Below are 17,730 nucleotides of genomic sequence, written 5' to 3' on the forward strand. Positions count from 1 at the left end.
CAGATTAATAATCCTTACATTTTTTAATGGGAATAGATAACCAGACTTGGGTGAGAGAGTTTATTCTCCTTGGCCTGTCCAGTGACCAGAACACTCAGGTGTCTCTCTTTGTCCTGTTCTCGCTCATGTACCTGGTGACAGTGCTGGGAAACTTCCTCATTGTTCTTCTGATCAGATTGGACAGCCGGCTCCACACCCCCATGTATTTCTTCCTCACCAACCTCTCCATTGTTGATGTCTCTTATGCCACAAGCATCATCCCTCAGATGCTGGTGCATTTTCTTGCAGAACATAAAGGAATCCCACCTGTGAGCTGTGCAGCCCAGCTATTTTTCTCCCTGGGCCTGGGTGGGATTGAGTTTGTTCTCCTGGCAGTGATGGCCTACGACTGCTACGTGGCTGTGTGTGACCCCCTGAGATAATCGGTCGTCATGCACGGAGGGCTCTGTGCTAGGTTGGCCGTCACATCCTGGGTCAGTGGCTCTGTCAACTCTCTCCTGCAGACCACCATCACCTTTCAGTTGCCCATGTGCACAAACAAGTATATTGATCACATATCCTGTGAAGTCCTAGCTGTGGTCAGGCTGGCCTGTGTGGACACGTCCTCCAATGAGGTTGCAATCGTGGTTTCTAGCAGTGTGTTGCTGATGACCCCTTTCTGCCTGGTTCTCTTGTCCTACATCAAGATCATCTCCACCATCCTCAAGATCCGGTCCACGGAGGGGAGAGAGAAGGCCTTCCACACCTGCGCCTCCACCTGACGGTGGTTGTCCTGTGCTATGGCATGGCCATTTTCACTTATGTCCAGCCCAGTTCCAGCCCCTCTGTCCTTCAGGAGAAGTTGGTCTTTCTCTTCTATGCCATTTTGACACCCATGCTGAACCCCCTGATTTACAGTGTCAGGAATAAGGAAGTGAAGGGGGCCTGGCAGAAACTACTAGGGCAATTATCTGAATTAACGTCAAAACTGGCAACTTAATGAATCATGAGCATCACTTAGAGAAAAGAGCTTTGCCTTTGTGTTCTCCCACCCAACTCAGATATGACAAACATCAGCTTCATTGCCATGGCAACCAGGGAGGAGGTGATGAAGCATGTACTGGTGTACTTGGGTAGGAGGCTGAGGAGTTAGGTAGAGGTGTTAAGGCAGGGACCTTTTATATCACAGCACCATGTTCAGAGAAATTAAGAACTGCTATAATAGAACTTCTTGTGCTTGCTTGTTTCTGCTCATATAGCCTGAGAATAATTGAAAAAAAAATTATTTGCCATCTTTATTTGTCATATTGTTTGTAATCATGAATCTATTCATGAATCTTATTTTGGATCACTGGTTCTTACACGGTACAAGGTTATAGTGTTTCCATTGGGAACAAAAATATTTTCACATTTTAGACTTATATAAAATAATGTATGTGCTATGTATCTACATCCAATACTTGTGTGAGTCACTGTTCCTAGGAGAGTATTGCTCTCAAGGCTGATTAAAATGTTTCTGTGCTGGACCTATGACATGTGGACATAACAGCCTCTGAGTGCTGGAGGTAAGCCAGTGGAAGAATCCATTAAAGGTCTTGTTTTACACTCATATAACTGAAGGTATTTGTACATCAAGCGCTTACTGGTCAAGGAAAAGTTGCATTTCAAACTCTTCTTGATACTGTATAGACAGTTTGAGAGAAATTTTACTGCATGTGTAATGGGTACCATTTAAATCTTAAAACTGTACATTCTCTGAAAAATCTAAAATCTCTTTTTCTGAGATCTTAGAAATAAATAAGCACACAAAACAGGAAATTATATACACAACATTAAAAGTGTAGTTAATCTAAGGAAGGACAGATTCCTCAGCCAAAGGAAGTGAAAGATAAGACAACTTTAATATTGTCTTAAATTGGGGACTCAGGATAGTTCAGTCAGCTGGGCAGATGTCACCCTCCAGTCTCCCCTCCTGCCTCCCACACACAGCAGGGCCCTCACTGATCTTTGTAAATCTACTCAGCTGGAGTAGTCTGAGAGTAGACCTCACCTCTGAGAGAGAGCTTAAATAAGGTAAAAGGGGTCTGGGAAGAAATAACAGTACAAAGGATAAGGATGGGCAAAGAGGAGAAAGAATGTGATGGTAGCTCATCTCACTCCCTTAAAGATGTCTCAAAGTCCTTTCTTCCATTGTCTTTTCTTTAGGTCAGGTGATGTGCAGTCTTTCCGTCTATGAACACATTATCACACAATCTCACTGAAGTTGCATATAATCCAAAGTCCATTCAACATTGTAAACTTACTTAAAAGTATCAGTACTAAATTTTGCAATATAGGCAGGCACCCCAAAGTTTTCAGTGCTCGGGGGCTTGTTGTTCATTCAGAAATATCAGCGGAGGTGTCAGTGGCATGTATGGCTCTTGAGAGATGATAGTTAACATACAATCCTGATGGGGATATGACCTTATAGCAGGGATACAGTAGAAGCTTCCCAGAAATGAGAATCCTTCAGGGGTGACTACAGAAATCTTCCTGTATGAAAGGACCAGAAAAAGGTCTGCATGGGGACCAGACAAGCGAAAACAATTTATCTAGATGACAAGCAACCTCAGCAAAGGAGCAACTTGTGAGGCGCTGAGCTGGAAGAGAGATGAGAGTTCAGAAACGTGCTGGAGGCTCACTTGCGGGCAGAGAAGACTCAGGAAGTAGTGAGGATGAAGCAGGTGGCAGGGAGGAGTCAGGGCTTGGAAGCCATCGAATGCTAAATTACTTTGAACTTTATCCTCACAGCAATCAGTAAAGATTTTTAAGTAGGAGCATTGCTGTTTGAAATTTATATTTTTAAATGATCCCTCTGGCAAGTGAGTCAAAGGAAGAAAAGATTGGAGAAAAGGAGACCAGCTTGAGGGCTGCTCCAGTGATACTGCTGAGACATTAGGGAGATCTGCAGTAAGAAACTGGCAGTGGGCAAAGAGAAAAGTCACGTCACAGGATTTAGAAGAGATTTCAGAGGAACATTTCATCTTTTCCTGGATTGGAGTTCCCTTATCAATCCCATTCCTCCTCAAAAATGTCATAATTCTGTCTGAAACTTCCCTAAATTGTGGAGTAAACATCAACTTTTATCACCATGACCAGACCCTCAATAAAAATGGTGGGAGGAAGAGATGGAAGAAGAAGGAAATTAGTCCATAATACAAATGCAGAATGCATATGCACTTCAACGAGGAAGTCACGTGAGAATCCTGTCTCTTCATTTTTGCAGCTGCCATGTGGTCACAATTGCACTTTTCCCCACCACCTTTCCATGACCCCTTTGCCCTTACCTCCTCGGCCTGTTTGGGTTCCTCTGAAGAAATACACCCATCTTCATTTCGCAGGAAGCAGAAGTGTTAGAATGGGCTTTAGGTTTGTAGAAACAGACAAGTGCAATCCGATATTCCGTATGTTGTTTCTACTTTTATCTCTTTTATTATAGAGGCCTTTTTTCAACACAGTCTTTTCTCAGTAAGTTAAATTCTCAATAAATTAAATTACTTTGATCACTTTGATATGACAGACATTTCTAATTATTAGTTGCTTGTGAAAGACATTCCCAGTATAGGGGAGGAGAGAACTGTTGGAACAGGAGCAAAATAAGATGATGATGTTGTTGTAAACAACAAAGTCATCAAATATAACTTTTGAAAGCTGGACACTGAAAAATATTTAAGAATAAAATATTGTTCCTTATTTAATAACCATAAAAAAATATGAGATTTCCTGGAAAAAAAATGCCTAGTACTTATAAAAACTATGGCTTGTTCAAATAAGAATCCAAATAAATCCATGCATTGTAATTGTCTACTATATCTCTGAAGAACCATTCAATCTACAGGGTCACCCTCAATTTTCTTTCTTCCCCCTTGGAATTATTTGTTGACTAAAATAGGGCTGTTTGTCCCAGTTGGGTTTCCACGCATCTGGATTTTTTGATGATAGCCTGTTGGTGTAATTTTTCATGTTCTGTTGACCCACCCTGTGTCTCCTTGATCAGATTTGTGGTTTTGTTTTTTTTTTTCTTGGCAAGAATATTTTCTAGATGGTAGCATATACATCTATAAAAGGGTGTATAGTGTTTGATTTCTCTTTCCTAGGTTTCATGCAGTTACTTAATTGCCAAGTTCAGGGTTTCTCAGTAGCAGCAAACATCCATTGACATTTTGGGCTGGATAAATGTTTCTTGTAGGGGCTATTTTGTGCTCTGTGGGATATTTTGTAACATTCCTGACCATTTCCCACTAGATGGCAGCTGCATCCCCTCCCCACCATCTTCCAGTTTTGACAATGAGAGAAGTCTCCAGACATTACCAAATGTCCCCTGGGAGGGCAAAATCACTCCTGGTGGAAGACTACTGACCTAGCTCCATTTATTTATTAGAGGTTTCAAGGAGGTGATATATTTCTCACCCCTTTTTATCTTATTATCTGGAATATATTTATAAATAGAAACTTCCTCCTCACCATCATTTCATCTTCCTGAGTTATAGTTGGTATAGAAAGGCAGGATATGTTTTTCATTTTTCCCTTTCTTTAACACTTTTTTAATATAACAAACAAGTTTTTTTAATCCCTATGAACTCATCCATGTAAACTTATTTGCAGTGTTCTAATTCATTGCAGTTATATTCTTACTTGATGATCAAATCTGCCCATGTTTACTGAACGGGAGCCTGTTTTTATTTCCTTCTGCCACTGTAACAAATCGCCACAAACTCTGTGGCTTAAAACAACAAAAGATTTTTATCTTACAGTTCTGAAGGTCAGAAGTCTGAAATGCATTTCACTGGGCAAAATCTAGGTGTCCACAAGGCTTCATTCCTTTTTGAAGGGTTAGGGAAGAATCAGATTTCTTGCTTTACCCAAGGAAGCCTTCATTCATTTGTTCATGGCTCCTTCTAGCTTGAAGGCCAGCAGCACAGCATCTTCAGACTCTCTCAACTCTGATTCCATCATCACGTCTCTTTCTTCTGACTCTGATCCTCTCACCTTGCTCTTATAAGGACCCTTGTAATTGAAATGAGATCACACAGATAATCCAGAATAATTTCCCTACTTTAAGATCCTTAATATGAATAAATGCACGTGCAAGTTCCTTTAAATGTGAAAAATATTCACAGGTTATGGATATTAGGACATAGACGTCTTTAAGGATTCATTACTTTGTTTATAAAAGAGCCTATTAAAATTGGCTTCTCATTTTTTAACCACATGATCCTAATAATCTTTAAAAGCTTCCTTATGTTCTGGTGTGATACAGGATTACAGTCCCATCTTTTACACTTCTTGCCTTCTAATGGGAATTATATCTCCAAGAAGCTTTGGTTCCTTTTGGTGGAAAATGTTATTTAGAGAACACAGTCTGAGTACTGTGGCTTACTGGAGGTTTAGGGTTGGTTCTGCTGTTGGCCAGATGGACAGTTAGTAATGACAGCAAATGAATTAGTCTTGGCTAACTGGAGTCCAAGTTACTAAACTCATAGGTAGTCATTGTCTTTGCTGCCGTAGCTACTGGTGTGCTTGGGAAATGAGGCTGATTGACTCCTAAGTTGTGCCATATTCTTGTCCATATGAAAACAGAGAACCTTCTTTGCCATGAACAGTCACATGGCACACTCATGAATCTACTTCTGTTTCTTTCCTATAGCTCTGTGTCTACAATCCTGGGAATTTTATCTTTTATATTCAAGCGAAAGATTAGGCAAGGCCTTTAAATCCATGTGTATCCTGGCTTCAGATCATTTTCCTTCCAGGCAAAGTCATGGTGAAATGTACTGTTTTAAACTCTTCCCATTAGGAGAGATACTTTCTCCATGGTCTTTCAGGGCCAAGCTTATTAGGAAGTAGTCCCTACTGATTCCACGGGAGGACATAATTGTGGGTTGAAGTCTTGGATGGGGCGGCAGAAACAGACGTGGTGGGAGTATGAACCAAGTGTTTATGAGGTTGCTCGAGTCTTATGCTCAGGTCTAGTCCTATATATACTTTAAGATTTGTTCCTCAAAGCAGACTTTAATGTACAGCCTTAGGTGCGTGGTGACTTGGTTTCTGATGGCCTGGCATTCGGTTACCAGTATGGCCCAATAGCAATCAAGAGCTGTCTCTCAAAAGAACAGCCACCTCCCTGAAGAGGCAGGGTTTTTCTCCAGAACCCTGTGGACCACCACTTTGAGCTTCTGTTTGTTATCTCAATTTGATGTAGAAACTTCAAGTACCAATGGAAATTTCAGGCCATCAGGACCAAGTAATAGAACTGTTTGTACTACAGGTGGACCATCTGGAGAGTCTTCTCTTGCTTTGGGCTCCACTGGAGGCTAGCATGCATGTACCCTAGACTGACTGGCCTTCTCACAGTAAACCCCCAAATGGACCAACATGGAAAATACTGAGTCTTGAAACACAGGTGCAGGTAAAAGGGAGATTGCATTGGTGTTACCACAATAAAAATTTCAAGGCTGGGTCTCCAGACATAAGGCCTTGAAAACATAATTTATTGATTAGAGAAGTTATTGCCTTGTATGATATAATGTCTCTCTGCCTGGGCTGCAAGGATCACTGCCTTACAGTGAGTTTCCAGGAAATACAACCTGTTCCCCCGCCTACAATTTAAAGTATTCTTCATACTGCTTATTTCTTAGATCAGGAGTAAACCAATTTAGAAGGAGACTAAATCTCCAGTCTGGGTCAGTTTCTTTGGTCTGGGCTGTTGAGGGTGAAGATCACTGCTGTTGGGTTTTTCTCCTGAGACAACACTGAGAGGGAGTAGGAAATGATATAGCTAAACGCTGCTCAGCATTTGCTCATCAGCGTGATTTCACTTCTTACTGTCAAGAACTTTCTTCTATGGGGTTTGAATATTCTAAATAGCTCTCTTAAATTGTAGATTTCTGAAATAAACACATGACCTCAAATGTAGCCTGATCAAGTCAGAGTCCAGTGCTTGTGGCAGAGACTGGCTACTTGCTCATCAAGTTTATTTCCTCTTCTTCCTGGTGCGCAGTTAGGCTAAATGTGAGCTTCTCCTCCACGGTGAACTGCTGTTACTTGTTGCTCCATTCTTGCTGGCTTGGTGATGGAGGGTGAGGACTTACTCTGTTGTCCTGGTTCTGTCTCGGTCTGAGGCACATTCTTTGTCCCAATGTCTCAGGGTTGGGACTTTCTTAGTGGTCTTGCCCCCTCCCCAGCCAGAGGAGATAGCTCCTGGTCTAGACCTAGAATGGTCTCCTGCCCCATGGGAACCCCAGAGCTGGAAGGTTTTTTGTTTTTTGTTTTTTTCCTGTTCCCTCTCCTCAGCAATGAGTCCTCACCTGTCTCAGAAGAAACAGCGTTTGCTGCCCTTCCCACAGTGGCTTCAGGCTTTTGTTCAGTAAGGGAGACAGACGTGGTGGCAGGAGCGGGTTTTCTCCTTACTGCAGCCACTGTGGCTGCCTTCACCTAGACCTGCACCACAAAGAATGCATTTTCCGCTTTTCCGACCTCCTCCAGACGCTCTTGTGAGGACTGTTACAAGTATGTGGGGGCAATTTTGAGAATTGATGTGAACTCTTTTTTCTGTGGCCCCTAGCCATCGCGTGCTCGTATTACGCTCACTTCCAGCCTTGAACAATCTGATAAAGCACTTCTCACAGGCAAGCATGGTGGCCCCACATTCTTCCCATGCCCTCTAGCCCAGGTAAGGCAGAGTGTACGCCCTGTCTCCTTAGAGGTACTTTTTTCCTGGGACATCTTTCTAGTTGATTTTCCTGCAACCTCAACTTTATGATGATTTCAATATAGTTATGATTTTGTAGATTATCTGGTCTTTTCTTATTTAAAATGGAGGCATTGTTCTTTCAAACTTCCAACAACCTAAATAGGATCTAGAAGAAGCTAAATTACTTTTTAAGGTCAATTGATTGATTGATTTACTTACTTCAGGGTAACTTTTTTTTTTCTTTTTCATTAAAAGTTATTACAAGATATTGAATATAGGTCCCTGTGCTATACAGAAGAAATTTGTTTTATCTGTTTTTATATATAGTAGTTAATATTTGTAGATTTCGAACTTCCAAATTTATCCCTTCCCTCCCACTTTCCCCCAGTAACCATAAGATTGTTTACTGTGTGAGTCTGTTTCTGTTTTGTAGATGAATTTAAGGTCTGTTTTAACAGACAGAGGAAAACAGGGAAATGGGTGCTATTTTTAAAATTTATTTTAAAATTATTTTTTATTGTTTTTATTTTTTAATTGAGGTATAGTTGATTTACAATATTGTGTTTATTTCAGGTGTACAGCATAGTGATTCAGGGTTTTTGTGGATTATAGTCCATTATAGGTTATTACAAGATAATAGGTTATGATTTCCTGTGCTATACAGTATATCCTTGTTACTCATCTATTTTATATACTTTGTGTCTGTTAATCTCATACTCCCAATTTGCTGCCCCCATCCCACTTCTTCCATCTCCCCTGTCCCCTTTGATAACCACAAGTTTATTTTCTTATCTGTGAGTCTATTTCTATTTTGCATATACATTTACTTATATTATTTTTTAATGATATAAGTGATATCATACATATTTGTCTTTCCCTATTTGACTTATTTCACTCAGCATAATATTCTCTAGGCCATCCATGTTGCTGTAAATGACAGTATTTTATTCTTTTTTATGGCTGAGTAATATTCCACATTGTTTGTATACTGCATCTTTTTAATCCAGTTGTCTGTTGATGGGCACTTCAGGTGCTTCCATGTCTTGGCTACTGCAAGTAGTGCTGCTATGAATATAGGAATTCATACAACCTTTTTGAATTACTGTTTCATTTTTTTCCAGGTATATAGCCAACAGTGGAATTTCTGGGTCATATGGTAGTTCTATTTGTTTTTTAAGGAACTGCCATCCTGTCTCCCATAGTAGAATCACTAATTTACATTCTCACCAAAGTATACTAAGGTTTCCTTTTTCCACATCCTCTCCAACATTTGTTACTTGTCAGCTTTTTGATAATAGCCATTCTTATAGGTGTGAGGTGATACCTCATTTGTGGTTTTGATTTACATTTCTCTAATAATTAGTGATGCTGATCATCTTTTCATGTGCCTGTTGGCCATTTGTATGTCTTCTTTGGAAAAATGGCTATTCAAGTCTTCTGCCCATTTTTTGATTCGATTATTTTTTTTTTTGATATTGGGTTGTATGAGCTGTTTATATATTTTGGATATTAACCCCTTATCAGTCATATCATTTGCAAATATTTTCTCCCATTTGGTAGGTTGTTTTTTCATTTTGTCTATGGTTTCCTTGGCTGCGCAGAAGCTTTAAAGTTTAATTAGGTCCCATTTGTTTATTTTTGCTTTTATTTCTTTTGCCTTTGGAGATTGATCCAAGAAAATACTGCTACAATTTATGCTTAGTGTTCTGCGAATGTTCTCTTCTAGGAGTTTTATGGTTTCAGGTCTTACATTTGGTCTTTAAACCATTTTGAGTTTATTTTTGTGTATGGTGTGAGGGAATGTTCTAATCTCATTGTTTACATGTGTCTGCCCAGTTTTCCCAGCACCACTGGAAGAGCTTATCTTTTCTCCGCTGTATATTTTTGCCTCCTTTTTTGTATATTAATTGACCATAGCTGTGTGGGCCTGTTATTTCTGGGCTCTCTATTCTATTCTGCCCATCTATATGTCTCTTTTTTGGCCAATACCATAATGTTTTGATTACTGTGGCTTTTTAGTGTAGTCTTAAGTCTGAGAGGGTTATACTTCCAGCTTTGTTCTTTCCTCTCAGGATAGCTTTGGCATTTCTGGGTCTTCTGTGGTTCCACATAAACTTTAGGATTACTTGTTCTAGTTATGTGAAAAATGTCCTGGGCATTTTGATAAGGATTGTATTAAATCTGTAGATTGCTTTGGATAGTATGGCCATTTTGATATTAATTCTTCTAATCCAGAAAGTGGGATATCTTTCCGTATTTTGAATCATCTTCAATTTCCTTCATCAGTGTTTTATAGTTTTCACCTCCATGGATATTTTATTTTTTGATGCAATTTTAAATTGGATTTAAAAATTTTCTCTTTCTGATTTTTCATTATTAGTGTACAGGAATGCAGCAGATTTCTGTATTTTAATCTTGTATCCTGTAACCTTGCTGAATTCATTTATTAGTCTAATAGTTTTTAGGTGGTGGGTGCTATTTTCAACTAAGTAATATAACAATGGCAATACTCTTTAGGGTGAGGAATATTAGGTCAAAGAAACCACTTACCTGGAATCAGATTATCCAAATTATATACATAGTGTTTGAAAGAAATAATGTGGTATATTTATGCTCTTCTTGCAAACCTAGGCCTACAGATCGAAAGTAAATGTTAGTGTGTCTGTCACAAATGCTTCTTGAAGGAATTATTTCAATTTTAAGTAGACACCTAGAAGATAAACTTCCTGGTCAGAAGAGAGAGCATTTCCTTTTGGGGAACAGCAGGAATTGTAGGATGGGTGAGGGCTCACATGGGAGAGAAGCAGGGGAACCTTGAGATTGTGGATGTCTTTGGAATTCTTCACTCTCAGTTGAAATATAGGATTAAAGTCATTGGAAATTTTATATTAAATATTGTGAAGTGGGGTAAAGTGTTACAATGAAAGATCAATGTGACAGTGGTCTACCAAGTAGATTGCTACAGTAGTTCTCAAATTTCATTCTCTCAGAAACACCTGAAAAGTGTTTTATTCCATCAGAAAACCTGAGAGGCTCCTTAAAACACAATCTGTGGATCCTATCTGCATAGTTTCTAATTCAGCAAGTCTGCATAGAATGAAGCCTACCATACCTTGAAAGGCACTGAATTATGTCACAGTTAGAAACAAAATGCTAAAGTAACTGAGACCAGCAGCATTAATCACGGAAAGTAAGGGTCCATGTAGCAGACATTTTGAAGTAAGAGTTGATGTAATTTGCTGAATGATAGAGGTTGGATGAGGAGGCAGATTTCCCCAGGTTTTGAGCAGGAGTGAGTGAGAAGTTGTGAGTCCTTGTTAAAAGCTTGGCCTTTGGGAGTTGACCTCTGTTGTCTGCAGATGAGAGGAGAAAGCCAGTAGTGATGTGAAGTTCTAGATACTGACCAGAACCCTCACGGTAATGGAATTTTTCTAACTTTGCTCAGAGAAAATATGCAACCAGTCTGTCAATTCTGTGAGATTTGGAAATTCAGGTGAAGCATCAGAAGCCTCTCCACTTTCCCTTTCTATTGCCTGGGACATCACAGAAGCCTTGACAGAGTCACTGGGCACTGTAATGTCAGAAGCCATGGGATCGTGATGGAATGTGTTCATGGATTAGTAGATGGATAATTCATTGGATGAGGACTAGAACGTTTTGAGTTTATAATTAATGGATAATAAGGATATAGGCAGGTTATGATGTAGATGATTTACAGAATGCATAAATGGTTGGATGAGCAGATGAGCAAAGGGATGAGAGAGTAATGAGATGATTGTAGATGGCTGGGTAAATGAGTGGATATGTATAGTGATGTTGAGAGTTGTTAGTATTTGCCTGGGAGATAAATGACTCACTTAAAGTGAGCATGATGCATAAAGAATGTATTAGAGAATGTTAATGTGACTGCATTTTGTCAAAATTACATTGAATCTTTTTATAAAAATTAAAGATTTGAAGAGGTAGAGAAAGTTAATTTCAGATGCCTTTTTCCTTTCCTCCTTTTCTCCTTTTAAATCATAAAATTTCCTTCATCTTCTTTTTTGGGATCTTATTTGGAGTCTCAAATCTATCTATGCGATGTTACTGTTTTTAAAAGTTGAATACCAGTGTAGGAGATGTACTTGGGTGTTCGTCCAGTCCTTTCATTGCTCACCGCAGTCCATTAGACTCTGTGCACATATCTCATGAAATGAGATGAAGCACACTTTATTTTCAGAAGGAGAGATGAAGGTATCCTGGAGCCGAAGGGTATAACTGGGTTTTTTAATTAATTTGGATGCAGGTCTACTTACTGCTCACCAGAAAAGGGGTATTGAAGGCTAAATATCACATTTGGGCTGTACAAGAATATCCCATCCTTAGGAAGACGGCATCTCTAACTTTTTAGAATTTTGACTTAGCCCTCCGTGGATTGTTGTGGTTTGAAGAGGCTGGAAAACCACCTTCCACAGGGAGGAGAAGGGAGACATCAAGGCCCTGCCCTTGATAATTAGGAGTGGTAGCAACAATTAACCCTCTGACACTTAAAGCCCCTGAGGGGAACCTGTCAGCCCACATCGCTGATTCAGCCACTGAGAAACCTTATTAGTTCGCGTTTGAGCCAATTGTGGGGCACCTGTGCACTTGCTCCCAGCAGTTTCCCTTCCACTCTAAGCTAGTCCCGGGTGAATTCTTAGCCTGGAAACCAAGGAGTCTGGGACTCAACTTTGATGGTCCATCACTTTTTGGGGGGACAGCACCCTTTAGAAAGCAGCATAAACCACGACTAGAGAAGACATGCTCATTTTGTCTGGCACTAATTAACGTCTGAAAGCTCATGACAGAGGTAGTAACAGAGGGTGGGTGTAAGCAGAGGTTTTTATAGAGGCAGCAACAGATCTGATCTGATCTGTTAGGGACTTTGGATCGGAGATATGAACCATGAGTGTGGAATCTTCTCACTCTGAAGAGTATAGCAAATGTAGCAGGATAATGCAGCTTCCCAGAAGCTGGAGGCTTCTGTGGTATTGGATTGTAAAGGTTTCTCAATTCCAAACTTAAATACTGGGAGGAGAAAGATTGAAACAGAGGGGAATGGGGGAGCGATGGTGAACAGTTAAAGACTGGAGTTTCTATGGATGAATTCTGCATCTTTTTTTTCAGGAAGACACATCTATAAAATAATTATTAGATACTGATATTCTTGAACCTATGGAAGTATATTACATTTCCAGATAAGATAAATTATCAATAGCTTTAAAGTGTCTTTTCTCAAAGTATTTGGATTTTCCTTTCAATGATAGAAATTTGAAATGTAAAATTATCAAATGGATTGCTTAAACTCATAAATACTGAGAATGTGACCTGGGACTAGAAATGAGGTCTCCTGACTCTCATTTCAGGGTCAGTGCCTCTAGAATGAGCTGTAGAGAGTGTGCTATGTAGATTTACCAGACAGGGAATTAATTACACTGCAAAAAATACCCGAGTCTTATCTATAGGGGACAAGTGATATAAAGAAGGTGAGTATTTACAAATGAAATCATGGTAACATGTCATCAGTGGTAAATTTCAGACTTGTACATATTGGAGAAACTGTCTCAATAATTGGACTCAGTTTATATGAAAAGTCAGACAATAAAATTTAGATATGATGTAGATAATAAGACCACAAAGAAGAAAAGCTGACTGTCCTCTCAGATTATAAAACCATATTTGAAACTTCACCTAGCTAAGTGGTCCTGGGATCTTTTGTTTCAGGCATTAGGATGATGCAAATATTTCTGCTTATGCTGGAGGCATTTAGTGTATATACAACCACCAAGTATTCAGCCACAGGCCATATGACTCTTTAAGTGAAAGTGCATTTCTGTTGACTACTCAAACGTGAAAAGGTATGGTTCTGCTTTGACTAGCATGAAAGAAAGCATATCCTTGGGTTGTGGGACCTACCTTCATGTGCTCTGCTTCTGTATTCAGGAAATCTATTTGTCTCTGCTGAGATTGTAGAGGACTGCAATAAGAAGGCCAATGTGATTAAGCCTTAAAAGAGTGTTACATAAGATGATGCACAGACTCTCTGGAGAGACAAAAGCTTTTGGCTTTTTATCCCTTAGCTAAAGCTGTCATCTCTACAATGAATGGGATATAATATGGGTAATGGGCTCACCTGCAAGCCTGACACTTTGAGATTGTATTTTTGAGGTTTAGCCAAGGTTTATCCATCCACACTCTCTTTGAATTGGTATGAATGGTGGAAGGGGTATAATTCTGGAAGATGAGACACTGAGGAATTCTAGAGTGTACATGCCTGCTAAGTTTTTTCAGTGCTTTCTTCTTCATAATGTGGGGGAAAGGGACGAGGTAATTTATGAAGCTGTCAGCCAGTAGAAGTGGAAGGTATTGTTAGATGGTTTTAAGTTTGTAATACAGTTACCAGGGTAGGATAATCAAGTGTGGCCATCAGTGAATGTGTCTCAGCTTCTTCTACCAGTTTTGAAGTGGGTATTTTTTCAGTCATTTAATGTGTAGGAGTCTCACGACTAGTTTCTGGATTTCTCTCAAAGGGAACTGATCTGTGTGTAGGTGTTTATTTGATGCATCCATGGGAACCTCCTATTTTGCCATCTAGAGAACACAAACAAACTTATACAGGCGAGAGGGCTAAATAGGGCTGACTCTTAACTCAGTCCTTGTTCAGCTCTGGTTTCCAGGCAAGTAGACATTTTTTTTTTTTTCAGATTGATCATGCTTGAGAGAAGCAAAGTGATGAGACTAGCATGATACAGCAGGAAAGAAGGAACTATTGAAAGGGGAGGTCAAGTTCTGAGGAGGACATTAGGGAGGAGGTTTATGAAAATGTATGTGTCTGAATCATGAATGAGAAGGGCATTTGTAGAATCTAATTGTTTTGTTTTGTCTTCCCCTTTCTGCTCAGAGCCCCTGGCCCAACCCCTTTATGGGTTCTGAGATGAGACAAGCTGCTCCGTTTGTGCTCTTAGTCTCCTTTGCTGCCTTTCTGTCCTGGTTTCATTGCTTTGTCCACTGCAAGGAAAGGACGTCAGTGCACAGGCAGGCTTGGAGGAATAGTAAGAATGAGTCCGTGCTTCAGATATGTCTAAAAATTTAAAATATTTCTATTTTATGTTCAAAACTGATATTAAAACATATTAGGTCTACTGAAAAACACTTCCTGGGCAAAAGAAAACAAAAGGGAAATTCTATTCCAACGTATATCTGCGAGAATTCATACCTTCTTCTCTGCCTTGAGCAATGAGAAAGGGCCCTTAACCATATGCTTTCCTTTCCCTCTTATATTGAGAAAGTCTAAACGTTCATACCCTTCTTTGCTTTCTTTTGAACCAATATACAAAGGGTAGATTATTAATAGCAGTAAGTTGAAGAGGGAAAATAAAACAGGACACAATTAAAATTCTCTTTCCCACCTCATCCCTTTCAGGCTGAAGAAACGAGAGTCTGTCAGAAATACCAAAAGAAAGGAAAGTTCTCAAAGTGTCCCATTAACCTAAGCCCTAAGATTCATTAAATGTTGCCTACAACTTTATTTTTTTTAAATATATTTTATATGTGTCTGAATTTATAGAGGAGATCGAGGAAGGTCACATTTGCTGCCTTTTCCCCCAGGGCAGAGGCCATGTTACTGCCAGTACTCCCAGTCCCATAGCACTGCGACTAGGGAACAGTTCACAAGGTACTTTCTCCGTAAGTTACCTACATGTGAGCTTACATGTGCTTGAAAGTTGTCTAATATTACCTTTCTTGTATATTAAAGTTTGTCACCAAGCCATAATCATATGGCTGCTAAATAAAATATGCTTTCAAACCCAGATTCTCTGATTCCAGATGTTTCTACAAGTTCCTCCCTCTTCCCAGCATTTCCTTTTATAATAGATTTATCCATTTCATCATAATGGGTCTAGTTGACATATTTAAGGTAGCTTTTTGTTTGTTTGTTTTTCATCTTTCATGCCAGGTTATTCTTCATTGTTTGTGATTTTACCTATTACTGTCACCTACCATCCTTTCCATGTCCTAGAATCGGAGGTAAATTAGTAAAGATATAGCTTTGTACCAACATTGTACTGCATTATCTTCAAGATTTAACTGGGTCTCGCAAAGACTATATTGTGTTCTTATGAAAGCACTGACCTATCTCTGATACAGATATAATGTGTATTGTATAAAGCCTGCATCTTGGCCCATAAATGATCTGAAATATCTGACTAAGGCTGGCCAGATTCATACAGTATGTGGTGATAAAAGAACCATTTTTATGATTCTTTGATTCAATAGCTTCTGTCATTTCTGACTCTCTCTGCCAATTAATAATCTTCAGATTTTTTACACATTTTTATTGAGTTATAGTCATTTTACAATGTTGTGTCAAATTCTAGTGTAGAGCACAATTTTTCAGTTATACATGAACATACATATATTCATGGTCACATTTTTTTTTTTGCTGTGAACTACCACAAGATCTTGTATATATTTCCTTGTGCTGTACAGTATGATCTTGTTTATCTATTCTGCATATGCCTGTCAGTATCTCCAAATTTTGAAATCCCAGTCTGTCCCTTCCCACCCCTCTCCTCCTTGGCAACCACAAGTTTGTATTCTATGTCTATGAGTCTGTTTCTGTTTTGTACTTATGTTCTTTTCTTTCTTTTTCTTTTTCTTTTTTTAGATTCCACATGAGTGATCTCATATGGTACTTTTCTTTCTCTTTCTGGCTTACTTCACTTAGAATGACATTCTCCAGGAATCTTCATATTTTTTAATGGGAACAGATAACCAGACTTGGGTGAGAGAGTTTATTCTCCTTGGCCTGTCCAGTGACTGGAACACACAGATCTCTCTCTTTGTCCTGTTCTCAGTCATGTACCTGGTCACTGTGCTGGGAAACTTCCTCATTGTTCTTCTGATCAGATTGGACAGCTGGCTCCACACCCCCATGTATTTCTTTCTCACCAACCTCTCCATTGTTGATGTCTCTTATGCCATGAGCATCATCCCTCAGATGCTTGTGCATTTTCTTGCAGAACATAAAGGAATCTCACCTGTGAGCTGTGCAGCCCAGCTATTTTTCTCCCTGGGCCTGGGTGGGATTGAGTTTTTTCTCCTGGCAGTGATGGCCTACGACCGCTACGTGGCTGTGTGTGACCCCCTGAGATACTCGGTCGTCATGCACGGAGGGCTCTGTGCTAGGTTGGCCGTCACATCCTGGGTCAGTGGCTCTGTCAACTCTCTCATGCATACTGCTGTCACCTTTCAGTTGCCCATGTGCACAAACAAGTATATTGATCACATATCCTGTGAAGTCCTTTCTATGTTCAGGCTGGCCTGTGTGGACACGTCCTCCAATGAGGTTGCAATCGTGGTTTCTAGCATTGTGTTGCTGATGACCCCTTTCTGCCTGGTTCTCTTGTCCTACATCAAGATCATCTCCACCATCCTCAAGATCCGGTCCACGGAGGGGAGAGAGAAGGCCTTCCACACCTGCGCCTCCACCTGACGGTGGTTGTCCTGTGCTATGGCATGGCCATTTTCACTTATATCCAGCCCAGTTCCAGCCCCTCTGTCCTTCAGGAGAAATTGGTCTCTGTCTTCTATGCCATTTTGACACCCATGCTGAACCCCCTGATTTACAGTGTCAGGAATAAGGAAGTGAAGGGGGCCTGGCAGAAACTACTAGGGCAATTATCTGGATTAACGTCAAAACTGGCAACTTAATGAATCATGAGCATCACTTAGAGAAAAGAGCTTTGCCTTTGTGTTCTCCCACCCAACTCAGGATATGACAAACATCAGCTTCATTGCCATGGCAACCAGGGAGGAGGTGATGAAGCGTGTACTGGTGTACTTGGGTAGAGGCTGAGAGGTTGGATTAGGCTATAGGATGTAGGAGTATTTTTATGTCAGAGCAGCATGTTCAGTGGAGTTAGGCACTGCTGTAATAGAACTTCCCACCATTACTCAATGTCCATTCGTATGGCCTGAGAGTAATTTGTTGGCCCCCG

At 39.9% G+C, this 17,730-nt stretch overlaps 2 pseudogenes; both read left to right on the forward strand.

The window, feature by feature from the left end:
- The first annotated feature begins 26 nt into the window (after positions 1-26).
- Positions 27-1,016, forward strand: LOC102510934 (annotated as a pseudogene).
- A 15,378-nt stretch (positions 1,017-16,394) lies between these two features.
- On the forward strand, positions 16,395-17,456 carry LOC116665099 (annotated as a pseudogene).
- Positions 17,457-17,730: the final 274 nt, after the last annotated feature.

This window comes from Camelus ferus, chromosome 7 (genome assembly GCF_009834535.1).
Source record: "Camelus ferus isolate YT-003-E chromosome 7, BCGSAC_Cfer_1.0, whole genome shotgun sequence".
In the NCBI taxonomy this organism is placed as follows: domain Eukaryota; kingdom Metazoa; phylum Chordata; class Mammalia; order Artiodactyla; family Camelidae; genus Camelus; species Camelus ferus.